Raw genomic sequence first — 15,424 nt, 5'->3', positions numbered from 1 at the left:
TCTCCCTGCCTTCTAGACTTTGTTTTTAAATTTTTATTTTATTTTATTTTTTAAAAGATTTTTATTTATTTATTTATTCATGATAGACTCAGAGAGATCGAGAGAGAGAGAGAGATTGAGAGAGAGAGAGGCAGAGACACAGGCAGAGGGCGAAGCAGGTTCCATGCAGGGAGCCGGATGTGGGACTCGATCCCGGGACTCCAGGACCATGCCTGGACCGAAGGCAGGCGCCAAACCGCTGAGCCACCCAGGGATCCCTTGTTTTTAGATTTTTTTAAAAAAAAGATTTTATTTATTTATTTGAGACAGAGAATCAGAGATAGCAAGAGAGAGTAAGCCTGGAAGAGCAGGGAGCTCATTGTGGGGCTTGATCCCAGAACTCTGGGATCATGACCTGAGCCAAATGTAGATGCCTAACTGACTAAGCCACCAGGCACCCTCGCCTTCTAAATTTTAAAGTTTTCTTATTTTAAAATAAACTCCTGAATGTAGCTTTCAGGGTTCTTCATAATCTCATGCTAACTCATAAATCAAAATTCAATCAGAACGAAGTACCTCTAGATATGGCAGTATTTGAACTTTTTTATATGTGAATTTTTGTCTTCACATATCTTTGCCTGTAAAAGTAATTTAAGATGTAACAAAAATTCTATCTACTTCATAAATTCTCTAATTTCACTCCTTGGAAGATTTTCCTACTAACAAAAAAAAAAGGGTTTATTGTCTATGATATTAATTTGTTACTTAACTCATATTATCTTTTTTGATATTTTATTCACAGAAAATATTGAAATTATAGAATTATTTAATCTGTAAAGAAAGCACAACTTCTTCAAAAATAAGTAATAGTTACTTCTGCACCATAATTCTATTTTGAATTCATGAGTCTTACTGCTACAGAGTTCAAACATGTCCTTTACCTCTGCTCTGCCTCAAAAATTAAGTAGCTCATTCTGAAGAATACAACACATTTGTTTAACAGTGGAAGTTTTATGAGACTTCTGGTTTAAAACTATATTTTTCTTCATAGTATTTATTTTGGTCCTCCATCTAGATTTTAATAAGCTCTATGAAATAAGGACTATTCTTCTTTCTCTTTTTCCTTGTTCTTTACTCTCTGAAATGTGCGTCTCTCAGATTATTGAATTATTTTAACAATAAAAAATATGGATTAGAAAGCCCTAAGTTGGTTCATTCAATTATATAATGAAATTTCTATATAGTATCACATGTGTGTATATATCTACCACATGTTCTTTTTCCGTGTTAGATTTTAAGAAAATGCTAGTGAAAAATATCACAGTAGGTGATCTCTTCAAATAATACTGTCAAGGGAAACTGATAAGTGAATGGAAAATTGACAATGCATGATATGTGAAAGGGCAGTTTGATTATGGGAGCTCATGAGAAGCAACCATCTCCATTTTGGGAGTCTGGGGAAGCTTTCTGAAAGATAGTGCATGTAAGCTGAGACTTGAAGGATGAGTAAGAGTTAATCAGAGCAAAAGGTGGGGTAGAGAATTGTAGGTAGAACTGTGTGTGTAAAGTTCTGGAGATTAAAGAGACGATGACTTGTTTAGGGAGCTCGAAAAAGTTGATTCTGAAGTAACAAGGGATATGGCTGGAGAGGGAAAGAGAAACAGATGAGGTAGAGGCCATAAGACATGCTAGTGTTTATATAAAGAGCAATGTGGAGAGCACTGACAGCATTTTAATCAGGGGCATGATACGGTTAGAGTTGCCTTTTATAAAGAGCATTAATTCTGTACAGTGTGGCAAAAATTGGAAGAAAGCGAGATGAGTTTTGAGAGTACTGCAATAATTCTGCAATGTGCAATGCGATCGGAGCTTATAAGGGAAGTTGGCAATGGGACTAGAAAGAGGTAGCTGGAGTCAAGAAGTATTTTGGAGATAATAATCTGTAGGATTTGCTGGTTGTAGACAATAAAGGAGATGAAACAGTCCAGTATGGCTGTATTTTGATTTAAAGCAACCATCTGAATTGTATCATTCACCAATATAGAAACACAAGAGAGAGAAAAGCAGGCTTGTGAGAAGAGGGAAACAATAATTTTGCTACTGAATGGGTCAAGTTTGGAGAACCTGAAAGACATCAAGGTATCATTAGTTCTTGGCAAAGCAGTGTTGGTTATCAACATCTAGTAGCAATTTCTTATTTTTAAGAAAAAGTTCAGCCCTGGTAAGAGTACATTCAACATGTCTTCTCTTTCTAAGTTCTTCTAACCACATACCACCCTTCAGCTGATTTTTCTAAAGCACATTTCTGACTATGCTATTCACAGATTTAATATCTTTAACATTTAAGAGAAATTGTTGCTAAGTAGAACTTTTTAATTCTGTAATTATTTTGTTCTTAAAGGACACTCAAATTTTAATAATTTAATGAAATTTACTTATTAAATATCTGCTATATACAAAAATGCTATTGAGATATTGAAGTAAATAGGGTAAGATAATGATCTTCAGTAGATTTTAAATCTATATAGCATTTATTTTAACTTTAGATAGCTATATATTATAAGAGATGAAGTAGGAATTATCAAAAGGAAAACTGCACCAGGCTTTCACTGCTATGAAAGAACCAGGATTCAATAGAGCCTCAGAAACCCAGAAATGTTAGGGAATTCATAAGGGAATAAAGATTAACCATGTGGGTATTGCAAAGATACTAAAAATATGAAAAAGGTAGATTTTCATTTCTCTAGTGATGAAAAGGTCATTTGTTACTTTTGTGAGGGCAAGTTTAGGAGATCAGTAAGGCCCTAAGTCAATCATGAGAATATCATAGAGAGAAATAGGGAGAACAACTATAGTTTACATTCAATTGGCTTTTATATAAATGGATGAAGTTGGCAGGTAAAAACTGAAACTAAAGCTATGATTCAGATATGTGTGTATGTGTGTGTGTGTGTATTTGCAATGTTTCTGAAGAATTGAAACAACTGGGGTCTTTAGAGAGAGTATTGTGGCAAGTCCTATGAGTTTTTAAAAAAGGATTTAGTCTATATACAGATGATAAAGGAAAATTGTATATATTCAACGATGGCTAATGAAGAACATATTGCTTCCTGTTTAAGTTAAATCAGAGGAAAAGAAAGATTGAGAGAACTGATTAATGATCATATTCTATTATATTACTTGTAAATAAGCTTTCCAAAGAAGAATGAGAGATTACAATCAGGTGGAGGAGTGAGAGTGCCATTTTAAGAAGAGAATCCAAAAGAGTTTTAGACAATCTCCAAATGACATGGAAAGACAAAATGCTGAAGTTCAGGGTTGCTACAGCAATCAAAACTCAAGAGAGCAAGGTCATGGGTAAATGGCAGATAGAGCCAGTGGTCATCAGCCTTCTCTCTTGAGGTATTGGTGGAACTTGTAAGTTCCACAGGGTAAGAAGAAAGCAGAAAGTACCAAAAAAAAGCAGTTTTTCACAATTTCAAAATTACAAGGAAGAAGGACATTGCAGAATGACGTAGGCTCTTGGACCTGGAGAGCTATATTCTAGTCACAATTATGAATTAGAGGAAGAAAATCAACCTTACAAAACCTGCAACCTAACCCTGAGTCTGACAGAAACAAGGATCATATGTTAGCAGAGGGAATAAATGGCATAAATTTTACAGGGGTAAAATAAAACTTATCTTGCCTCTTCAACAGAAATGGAAGAAACCAGAAAACAGTGTAATGGCATCTTTAAGTGTTGCACGAAGACAACTGTCTCCTTGGAATTTTACAAACTAGTAAAACTGTCCTTCAAAAGTGAAGATGTCATTAAATCTTTCCTGATAAAAAAGGGAAAACTTTTAAAACACAAATTCAATTTAGACATTGGAAAATACCAAGGGGTATTTTTTAGATTAAGGAAAATGCTGGGAGATAGAAATACAAGTAAATACACATGAAATGGAGAGTTCCTGCAAGGGCAAACACACGAATCCATATGAATGAATTTTGCATAGTGAATACTATGCAAAAAATGACAAAAATGTATGGAGTCTAAATCATGTGTAAAAACAGAACACTATAGTAACACAAACTGTGGGATAGGTACATGGAGTAAAAGTGTTCCAGAGTCATAGAAATTTTTGAGAAATGAAAAATACGTAACTTATACTGGAAGATAATGAGTTAAATATGAATCTTGTAATCTCTAGAACAGGCTTTTCAGGATTTTTATCCTAGCAGAAACCTTAAAATAATAAATTTAAGGTCTCAGGGAAGCTCTGCATAACAATCATATCTATAGTTTATGGTACATTAGTACAATCAGTAAGTTGCAGATATAATGATCCAATATTAATTTTCAATGATTATTATAATAGAGAATATTTTTCTCTTTTTTAGTCCATTATGTTAGCTTTCTCTTTTTGTGTTATATCTCTTTCCCATAAAAGATATGAATTGAATACAAGTCCGAAATGTAGTTAGAAATAACTTTTATTTTCACTTTGTTAAACAAACCCAAAACATAATTTTACCTTCTCCAATAAGGTCTATACAAACTATGTCATACCTAATAAGATATGATATGTGGTCTATGGTATACACAAGAATGATTTTTCATCTTATTTGAAAATAAAAATATTTTTTAGGCAGTCTTTCTTTAGAGGAAGAATATTCAGTTTCAGCTTACTTTTCTTAATATTAATCTTTTTCATAAATGTTAAATATATATGTCTATATATAAATGTGTATATATATAATACATACACACACACAAACACATACAAAAATCTGACTACAATTATTAGACAAAAGATACAAAAAGCTCTGTAAATAACAAGCAGGATAAATATACAAGAAAACAGTTCTTAAGCACATCATACTAAAACACACTTAAAGCCAAAGACAAGGAAAAAGTATTGTGAACAGAGACAGAAAAGACATTGATATGCATTTCTTGTATGTATCATGTACTTAGGTTTTGTCTTTTTCACCAATCTCACAGTGTCTGCCTTTTAAGCGGGCTTTTAGTGTTCATATTTAATGTGATTAGTGATATGGTAAGATTGGATTTTAATCTATCTTGTTATTTCTTTTTGTCCCATCTGTTCTTTGTTACTCCCTTGTTTTCTGTCTTCTTTTGCATTAATTATCTTTTATGATTTATTTGATCTCCTTTTGGTTCATTTTAGTGACCTAGTATTTTAGTGTTGGTGTGTACTAAAACAGTCACTCAAGTAACAGAAGAGTTATAGCACTGTTTGTTGTGTTGTTTGACTGATTGCTTTATTATTAACAGTACATATCTTTAACTCATCACATTTTACTTTCAGCTAATATACTATTTCATGTATAGTAAAAGGATTTTAAAATAATTTATTTATGCATTCCTGGCCTTTATGCTGCTCTTGCCATGCATTTTGTATCTGTATATGCTATTAACCCCCAAATGCATTGTTCTTATTTTTGATTAAAGAGTCAACTATCTTTGATTTAAATAATAAAAAGTATTTACATTTATCTACAGAGTTACAATTTCTGATGGCCTTTTGTGTGTGTGTGTGTGTGTGTGTTACCTAGTTTTTGATATGGTATTATTTTGTTTCTGCCTGAAGGACCTCCTTTAATGTTTATTACAGTGCTGATCTAGTGCTGAGGAGCTCTTTCAGATGTTACATATCTGAAAAAAGTCATTATATCACCTTCATATTTAAGAGAAATTTTGACTGGTTAAAAAAATCATAGGCCAAATCTTCCCTTTTTCCTCCCTCACCCCCCACCTACTTAAAGATGTTGCTCCACTGTCTTTCGGGTTTCATTGTTTCTTACAAGACTTATGTTGTCATTCTTACCTTTGTTCCTTTATGTAAGGTGTATTTTGCTCTGGCTGCTTATAAAAGTTTCTCTTTATCACTGGTTTTAAGCAATTTGATTATGATGAGTCTTGTATAGTTTTCTTCATCTTTAATGTGTTTGGAATTAGTTGAATATTTTGGACTAGTGATATAATTTTCATCGCCTTTGGAAAAATTTAGCCCTTACTACTATATTACTTACATCTTTTCACCCCCAACACCCTACGTGCCTTTTAGGGGTTCCAATTGCATGTAATTTATCTGCTTGAAATAGAATCTTTGTCCAGGCAGTAAATTAGAAAAATAGTAGGGCTCATCTCCCTCTCCCCCCATCTTTTCATATTCACTGCCCTTTTTGCCTGAACTCCAATGTCTTAAGTGCCATCACTTTGTATTTTTTGTCCATAATTTTAGTTGTTTCACATGGGAGAGTAAATCCAGTCCCTGTTATACCATCTTTACCAGAAACAGAAATCTCCAGAATGCCTCTTAATTTCTGGTGAGAAAAATCTATTGAGTAATTTTATAAGTCCCTAAGTGAATTTTCTTCTTGAAGGCAGATACACATCAAACAAAATTATAACATTGTTGTTTGGTAAACATGAATGCATGTCAAGAGAAAATTCCTATATATTTTAAGTGCATAAAGACTTAAAAAATCTAAACTATTACTCTAAACATAATCTAAACATAAAGACTTAAAAAATAATCTTATTACTCAAAAGAAATAGAAAATGAGAGAAAAATACAGGACATTTTTGTGTTTATAATCAGGGAAAGCACCAGATTAATAGTGAAATCTTAAACGTTTGAAACGGATTTCTTTTCAGTCCCCTTATGTACATTATCACAGAAAGTAACACATACAATGTTGTATATTTATATGATGAAACTCTGTAAAATAGTAAAAATGAATGGAGAATATCTATAAATATGGATCACAATAACAATAATTTCAGAAATAAATCTTTGTGTCAGTAAACATATGAGGCAGAATTAGGAAGCCTTAGAAACAGTGCAATGTGTAGCTCACAAGTGAGTTGTAGACTTTGTGATGGGCTTAGGCAATTCTTGTTTGATGGCTTTCTTTCCTCAAGAGTAAAAGAGAAAAATGTATCAAATAAAGTCAATTGTAAGGGTGTTGGAAGTATGAGAAAAGGGAAGTTGTCAAATGTCTGCTTTGCACAGTGGGAAGGTACATTTTCCTTGAAACTGGAGAGTTGACAGGTAGCATTGAATGGCATTTTGCTGTAATTTTCTCTATCCCTATGTTGCTGTTCACAGAGTGCCTAATATTGAGTTTAACTAACTGCCAGATGAGGGGGAAATATAATGAGAGAGACAATAGAAGAAGCAGTGCTATATCCTAGAAGGAAAAAATGTGTAGGGTTAATTAATTTGAGCGTCCAGTGATATGAACTATTTGTCATAATACAATTCCTTTGCTATTAAAAATCTTCCAGAGTTAGTATAAATGAGCCTTCAACATTCTTTAATAAAGCCAGTGAAACATTGATAATAAAGACTGGCAAAAATAGCTCAAAAGGAATATAATAGACTAAAAAATGTCAATAAAATATGCTTAAAGCATTAGCAAATAGAATTCAGCAACATTGTTAAACATATACTATAACATTATCAACTGAGATCTATAGCAGGAATGCAAAGATGGTTTAATATAAAAATTCTACTGTAATTTACACGTGAAAGAAGAATTGTATTTTTCTCCAAAGGTGCTGAAAATTTATCATCAGTTGCTCAAAATAATTCTCAATAAAATGAGTAAAAATAGTGTGTTAACATGTAAATCAATGCCAAAAACAGAATCATGACTTAAATGCTTATACAAGGAACATTTCTAATGGATGCAAGAACCACATAGCTACTCAAATTACTACTTTTATTTAACATTATCCTGGGAATACTAGCCAAAATGACTGGAGAGGAGAAAAAAAGATAAATATTAAATTCTGTAGTTCACAAATGGAAATAAACAAACTCATACACTGGGCTGGGATTCTAGGAAATATTAGTTTTATTCTAGTTCAAGTGGTTGTATAATCAAGGCAAAGTTACTTATTTCTTTAGAGCTAATTTCTCGTTTATATACTAAGGTGATGAGGAGAGAAAGGTGTGGGGGTACATTTCTGAAACAACAAAATTTTCTTGTAATTGTTTCTTGTAAGTATCCAAGATTCTTCTACTTCCTTCCTCTTACCTCATTTGAAAAGCAGGACTTAATAAATAGCATATCTACTATCCTTTGTGTTATGCTTACCGTTTGGTATCTGTATCTTAATAAAAATGAATTTGAAATAGTGATGCTAGTTAGAAAAGTCAGCTATTCTTTGACATCAGTCTTAAGACATTTTCTTGTCTATTTGTAGAGGCAAATTTGCATTCAGGGGCACATTCCCAGGAGGGATAAAACATGGAATAGTAATGAGAGGAGAAAATTGCCTAGCCAGCTAGACTGGCTTATGTAATTCTAATAGCAATAAAAACACACAATCTATTTTTTGAGAAGAAATTGTAGAGGGCACTGTCAAATTCAAGAAAACTTTAAAAAGAGGTGCTGTTGGAAGGTGAGAAAAATGATGAGTGTTTCAATACAATTTGATTAATATTTTATAACCTTTTATCTAAAAACAAAGTCATATTTTAAATATAGTCAGGGGGAACATTTGGGAGTCCGTGTTCTTAAAACCTATATAGATGCTTTTTAAATGTGAAAGGAAAAACACAAACTCTAGAAGTTTGTTGAAGTTTAGGCATAGAGATTAATTATTTTTCATTTTCAATTTAATAGAAATGACTCATTTGTTTTGTTTTGCTTTCAGAATGTAATTTATCTTGTGCCAAAGAGGTCCAACAGTGAATCCCAATCAGACAAATACCACTAAAATGATGACAAACACAAAAAAATCATCAACCTGTAAGGCAAAAGAGGATGGGTGGAACTGAGGAGGACAGATAATAAATAGCAGGTAAATGGAGATCAATATGATATTTTAAAATATAGGTAAAATAGACAAGTGGCAACTCACTAAGCAAACTAGAAAAATCTGAAATTTTAGTTCACATTTTGTGGAGGAAATCAATCAAGAAATCATCCTATTTATCTCACAGAAACTAGGGATTGACAATAATGGGTATATTGGAATATGGGCTATAGTGGTGAGGGGGTAGAAACAAAGAATGTTGGAAGTTGGTAATACAAAGCAATTAGGTGATCCGTTCTGTCTCCACTCCAAACAACTGACAGAACACTTCCTGCTCAATTCCAGGGGAGGTCTGGATGTTTTTTCTTCTGAGAGGACTAACCAGAGGGTCTCTAGATTTAGGGGCAGCATACTATTGAGCATGGTGGTATCACAGTTGAGTCACAGGTTTACATTTCCTAGCAGAAGATTTCTCTGTGGAAACTAGCAGAAACTAGAGAAAAGCTAGTAAAATATTGTGTCTATTCAGCAATCCCATACACTGGGGCCCTTCAGGTAGTGAGCTCTTCTCACCTAGAGTGAGATCTAGTCGGCTTTATGTGTACTGAATGGGGTAGCCAGTGACTACCAGCTGTTTGAGAAAATCTTTTACATGAAGGGACAGATACTAAAGCAAGAACTCAGAGGAGGCTAAGCCAATTCAGGAGGTTGAAAAAGTATAGTCAATACCCACAAATAGAAGATCCACAGATAAGAGAATATAATGTATCCTTGATTTAAAAACATTCTACAATGTAAAAGGGATATCAGAGAACAGGAAAGGGCCTTTGGAAAGTAAAATGTGATATCAGAAATGTAAAATAAAGGCACATAAGGGTTAGAATATAAGGTTAAAGAAATCATCCTAGAAAGGAAACAAAGGCCAAAGATATAGAAAATTGGAGCATACATAGCTATTTGATTTGCAAAAAAAAGGGCATCAGTACAAATCCACTTGTAAAGAATGGTCTTAATAAATGATTCCTCTTAGTTAGTTATCCAAATGGAAAAAAATCTTGACCTCTATTGTACACTATATACCAAATTTGAGATGGATCAGGGATCTAGATGTTAGCAGTAAAATATAAGAGTTTGGAGGTAAAATTTCATAGAATACCTTCATAACTTGGATAGCCAACAATTTCTTAACTAGGACACAAAGAGTACTAACTATTAAACTACTTAAAAAATTGAAATGTATTAGGATTAATAACTTCTGTTCAATTTTCAATGTTTTTCACCAAAAGACAGCTACAGTGAAGTGCACAGCAGCTTTTCTGAATAGTCCAAAACTAGAAACAACCTGAATGTCTAACAATGGTGGAATGGATAAATAAAGGGTGCTATAGTCCTTGGAATCAAAAAGAACACGGAAATAGAGAAAACCATTTTAGTACATGTAGCATTACTGATGATTTTCACCAACTTATGGCTAAGTGAAAGAATCCAGACACTGAAGAGTACATAATACTTGATTCTATAAATGTGTATACTTTTTACTTCATATAAACTGAATTCAGCAATAAAAATTAGAGAGAATATAAAAAGCAAATGAAAGTATCTGTGTAGGAGACTTGTTATTGTCCTAAGGGCTGTTGGTCAATATTCTACTTGTCTTTCCTTTAGACACATTGTGGGATTACACCTTCTGGCTTTCACAGTTAGGCATGGACATGGCACTTTCTGTGACTGATTAAATGTGGGTAAACATGATGCAAATTACTTCTGGGTGGATTTGTTTACCAGTCGGTGTGTGGCTTGCCATGTTGCCATTCACCTACTGCCGTCCTCAGATCCTGGAGGGTGTGGAGACTGTCAGCATGGCCTCTGCAGGGGCAACGTGGAGGTGAGCCCTGAGCAGGCCCGTTCCTGTTGGACCCGTGGTGTTGGTTAGAAATAAACCTCTGCTGTGCTAAACCGCTGATGTTTGGATTTGCTTTTTATTGCAACACAACATAGTTCATTTTGATTGATGCAAGGTACAATGTTCAGAGGAGAAATGAGAAAAAAGAAGTAATAAAATTTTCATAGAAATAAGGCAAAGCATTTCCCAGAATGAGTGGACTTTAATTTCCAGATTGAAAGCCCCTCTTAGTGCCAAGCACAACTAATGAATGAAACTCAGATAACACATGCTATTGTAACATTTTTGAATACCAGAGTAAAGAGACCATGCTAAAAACTCCCAGAGTGGAATACAAAAGGATCACGGACAAAGGATTAGGAATCAGAACAGGCTTGAACTTCTCAATATCAACTCTGGAAGCTCAAAGACAATGAAACACCCTCAAAATTCTATAAAAAAATTTATCGTTTGGTTTTTATATCCCAGCCAATCTTTCAGTCTAGTATGAAAGTATAAAAATAAAGACATTTTAAGAGGGGCAAGACCTCAAAAAATATATCTCTAGCCTATCTTTCCTCAGAAAACTCCTTCAATATATGCTTCATTCAAATAATGTAGAAAGATGACATGGTATGGCTGAGCATCCCATAATAATATCCTGCCTTCTTTCTTAGGAACAGAACTGCTAAAATAAAGACTTAAGCTTCCTGTTTTTTTTTTTTTCTTTTTTTAAGCCAGTTGTGGTCATGTGATTAAGTTCTGCTTATGGGATTTAAGTAGAGGTAGTATGCACAATTTACAGGAAGTGTGTTGAAGGGAAATGGGCTTGTCCTTCCTCTTTCTTTTCTGTAGAACCATAATGATGAAAGCTTCATCAGCCATTTTTTTATCCTAACCATGTGTCCTGGGAAATTCAAGCATAGCAAAACGATGAGATCTGAGGGTCATTCTACCCGCCCTCCCCCTGAACATTCTTTTGACTGCGCTAAGTAGAATCTTATTTCATTTGGTACTTTGTTTTGAATTTCTGATTCTTAGAAACAAGGAAAATCCTAAATTAAAAAAAAAAAAAAAAGATTCTGTGAAAGGGGATTGAACACAAGAATGAAAAAGGAAATCCCCAGGACAATGAAGGGAAATCCTAGGTTTTGAGGGGATGATGTTCTAAAAGGGCTTTATCTTATTCTTTATTACAGTGGGTCAAAATATAATACCTAAAATGGAAACATTGAGATTTTGTCATATAAGCATGTTATTTAGGGATAGGAGTTGAAACTAGAGAAATCATGTAAGAGAGTCCAAACAAGTTGCCTCTGGGGAGTGGGAAGCAAATATGGAAAGGGGTAAAAATGAGTGGCATGAGGAATGTTATTTTCCATTATGAGCTATGGTGAACTATTAGATCAATTCAATTCTGTAGACATTATTTTATTATTTACTGTATTTTTAGTGATAAAGACACTATAAATGATTTTTTTAAGAAAGGACAATAGGTATTCAACTCTGATTTGCATTTATTACTATATCTGAATGAGAATGGTAAGAAAGTTCTGTTGTTTGTACTAGTTGACTTACCAGAAGGTGATTTAAAGGAATGGCATTCTTAAATTGAGAGACAAAGGTCAAAGACAAGCAATGCCTTAGCTGTTAAAACGTATATCATGAAGCACAAATCCTTAACAGCATACAGTGGCAGTCCATGGGGAGTGAAGAGGAGTGCCTTTAGTTTGTATCTGTGACTTATTGCTATGACATGACACTATTACATTTTGGTTTTTAGCATTTTTAAAGAGGAAGTAATAGTTATGAGAGATGAAGAACTCAGAATTAAGTACTGTAGTTATACACAGAAGGGTAATTTGGTTTTGATGTATTGGCCTGAGCCTGTTAACTAATAATACCAAATTTTAAGTAGCATCTCACCAGTATGAAAAAGAGGTAGCATCATTATTAATGTCTAAACTATAGTGTGTTTCACACAGGATTATGGTAAAGGTCAGGCCATGTTTCTCTGAATTAAAAGCTATTCTGAGCTATCGCATTCCTAATCAACTCAGACCTAAAGGTGCATAGCTCAGTTATAATGAGGCACAATGAATTTAAATAAACTGCAAGATACTGTATAGTGATTTATATGTGCACTGTGGTATCCTTTTAACTCATTAGCAATGAATGATACTATGTGTTTGCAACTGTTTTTTGCTGTATAACTATTTTTTAATCACAATATTTCTTAGTAAAAGTGCCTTATGCTCCCATTTTCTTCTTGTATGTATAAAGTAAAAGGCAAGGGGTGCTCTTGGCATGTACCCAAACATGAGTCACCGCAGAAAGAAACTGGCAAATATCTACTCAAATAAATTTCATAAATTAACAATTTGTAACTGTGCTCACATGTTTATGGTTTCACAGTATAGAACTGCCATGGGAATTGAGAACAAGAAATGAAGGTTATATGTAGGTTTCTGAATTATACTTGAGACTTATCCTTGTAGAGGAATTTTTTTAAAAAAGCCATTAACATGTTTGAGCACTTATTAAGAAACAAAAAGAAAACACAAAAATTTAGCCAGAAATTATTCTGCTTAATAATTCAGTAGTCATATTTATCATCTTCCATCCTCTTGTGTACATCCAATAATTTTTGTGAAGAGCAAATCCCTATAGTTTGCTCATATAGCAAGTTCACATAAATTATAGGGCTTTAGTTTCATTTAGAAAAGCCTTTTTATTTTCTTTATTTTTAGATTAAGAGAAAATCTTCTATGTGCAGGATGTAACATTTAAACATAAAAAAGGAGAATGATAGTATTGGTAAAATTCTATTGATGGGTTGCCCAGTTATATCCACTTTTTGTGGTGGTCGAAGGAGACTGATTCTACATCTTAAGAAATCTGTTTCTCCTAGTGCTTAAAAATCCTATTCAGATATTATATTTATCTTAAATTATTTTCTCCCCACTTGAAATGGCCTTACTATTTCTAAAATTGAGTTAATTTTGACCAGGCCTTTGTATTGAAACAGAATTTCTTTCTTGGGGCTTAACTGCTGTTGAATTTCATTATCAATTATATATCCTTCTCATTCTTTTTCTTGTGAGCTTTTACCTCATATATACTTGGCCTTGTATCTATTGATTCTAGGATAATTCACAGGTGCTGATAAATTCCTTAATATCTATTTCCATTCTTTCCTTTTAGTAGTAGGACTGAAGTATTACTTTGCTAAATAGCCACCCAAAAAGAAACTACATTTCTCAATCTCCTTTGAAGCAAGTATTGGGCTGAATCATATCCTTTCAAAATTTGCACGTCAGAGTTCTAAACCCCAGTAACTCAGAATGTGGCTATATTTGGAGACTGGGTTTTTATGAGAGTAATTAAGGTTAAATGAAACCATTAGTGTGGACCCAAGCCAATAGGAATATGCTTGCCATCCTTCTAAAAAAAGGAGACTATGACCCAGACATATACAGAGGAAAGACTACGTGAAAACAATGAGGAAGGCAGCCGTCTGCAAGCCTGGAAAAGAGACCGGAGCTGCTGATACCTTGATCTCAGATTTCTACCCTCATACTGGTGAGGAGGTAAATTCCTGTTGTTTCAGCACCCAGTCTGTGCTGCTTGCTTATAGCAGCCCCAGCAAGCTAGCACAGTAGGAGTGGCTGTGGGATTGGATTTGGGTTCCTGGGGTAAAGGCAGAGATATATTTGCAGTTTCTAGGTCATTTCCTTAAATGACAAGGTGGCATATGCTAGATCATCTCTTTTCTCACAGGCTAGAACATGAATGTGTTCTTTGTGGCCTTAGTTTTTAAGGCTTCTTAATTTTCTACATGTTCATTTCTAATCATCCTATGTGATTTTATATATATATATATATATATACACACAAACATTGGTGACCATAAAATGCAAGTTTGGTGGAAATAATACCCACTCTTTCTATCTCCTACTAGTTTCCAGACATTCTGGATGATTTCTACTAACTTTTAAGCACTTTAATCAAAATATGAGGCTCGACTTCTTGTTTTTGTAGTCAGAAAGTCCAGCTTTTCCTGCCCTCACTTTATATAATCTTGCTGCTCTTTTTAGTAATTTGTTCTGCATTGAATAGGCATGTTCTAACATTTAAAACTTTGATTTGCAGCAAAGGGAAAGATGATGTCCCCTGAATGAAGTGGTGCATCAAATGCCGCTAGTAGCCTTTTGGAACTTCTTTCCATTGTGATTTACGTAAAATAGCTGGCAAACAAAGCAGGCTCACACACACGTGTTCAACTAGAGTACTGTTGGGAACTAAAAGATGGGTATTTGCTTGCTGTCTCTCAAAAGAAAAAAAAGGGTAAGTTTAGCTTGACTGAATGGTGGTAATTCCATCTCCCCACTCTTGCATTAAGTGATTAACCCACTGGAAGTCCATGATCTGCTTTGAAGTCCCTGGCTTCAAAAGACTCCCCACATGAGACCTATTCACATAAATCTGAGTTCTTCTAAATAGAAAAAAAAAACCACTTCTGCATTTTACTCAATTTTTTTTTTTCACTTGATGAAATGTCTTTGAGCCTCAATAGGATTTTGAGATTACCATAATTTCTTCTCAGATGCACTACTGGGAGGGTAGAGCTTGAAGGTCCTGGCATACAGGGTTCTGTTCCTTGGAAATCGAGTAGGAAGGTGATTGGAAATTGCTGTTAGGGCTTTTCCCTTGTCCTGCCATCAGGTTAACTCTCATCCTAAGAAAAAATGAATTGCAATTATAAGGGGATCTTAACATAC

At 33.9% G+C, this 15,424-nt stretch overlaps 1 long non-coding RNA gene across 13 annotated transcripts in view; it reads left to right on the top strand.

Annotated features, from left to right (window-relative positions):
- Positions 1 to 15,424, top strand: part of LOC140613213 (uncharacterized) — a 541,366-nt gene that overhangs the window by 296,018 nt on the left and 229,924 nt on the right. For 11 of the 13 annotated variants that reach the window (XR_012014428.1, XR_012014406.1, XR_012014394.1 and 8 more), the window contains one exon: positions 8,660 to 8,806. The exons of 1 other annotated variant lie outside the window; for it this stretch is intronic. This is a non-coding gene — a long non-coding RNA (uncharacterized lncRNA). Of the gene's footprint in view, positions 1 to 8,659; positions 8,807 to 10,047; positions 10,338 to 15,424 lie in introns of those variants that run through there. One more of the 13 variants, XR_012014413.1, reaches the window with a different exon arrangement.

This window comes from Canis lupus, chromosome 2 (genome assembly GCF_048164855.1).
Source record: "Canis lupus baileyi chromosome 2, mCanLup2.hap1, whole genome shotgun sequence".
Classification (NCBI taxonomy): domain Eukaryota; kingdom Metazoa; phylum Chordata; class Mammalia; order Carnivora; family Canidae; genus Canis; species Canis lupus.
The sequence above is the reverse complement of the archived record's forward strand: the minus strand, read 5'-3'. Positions and strand labels throughout refer to the sequence as shown.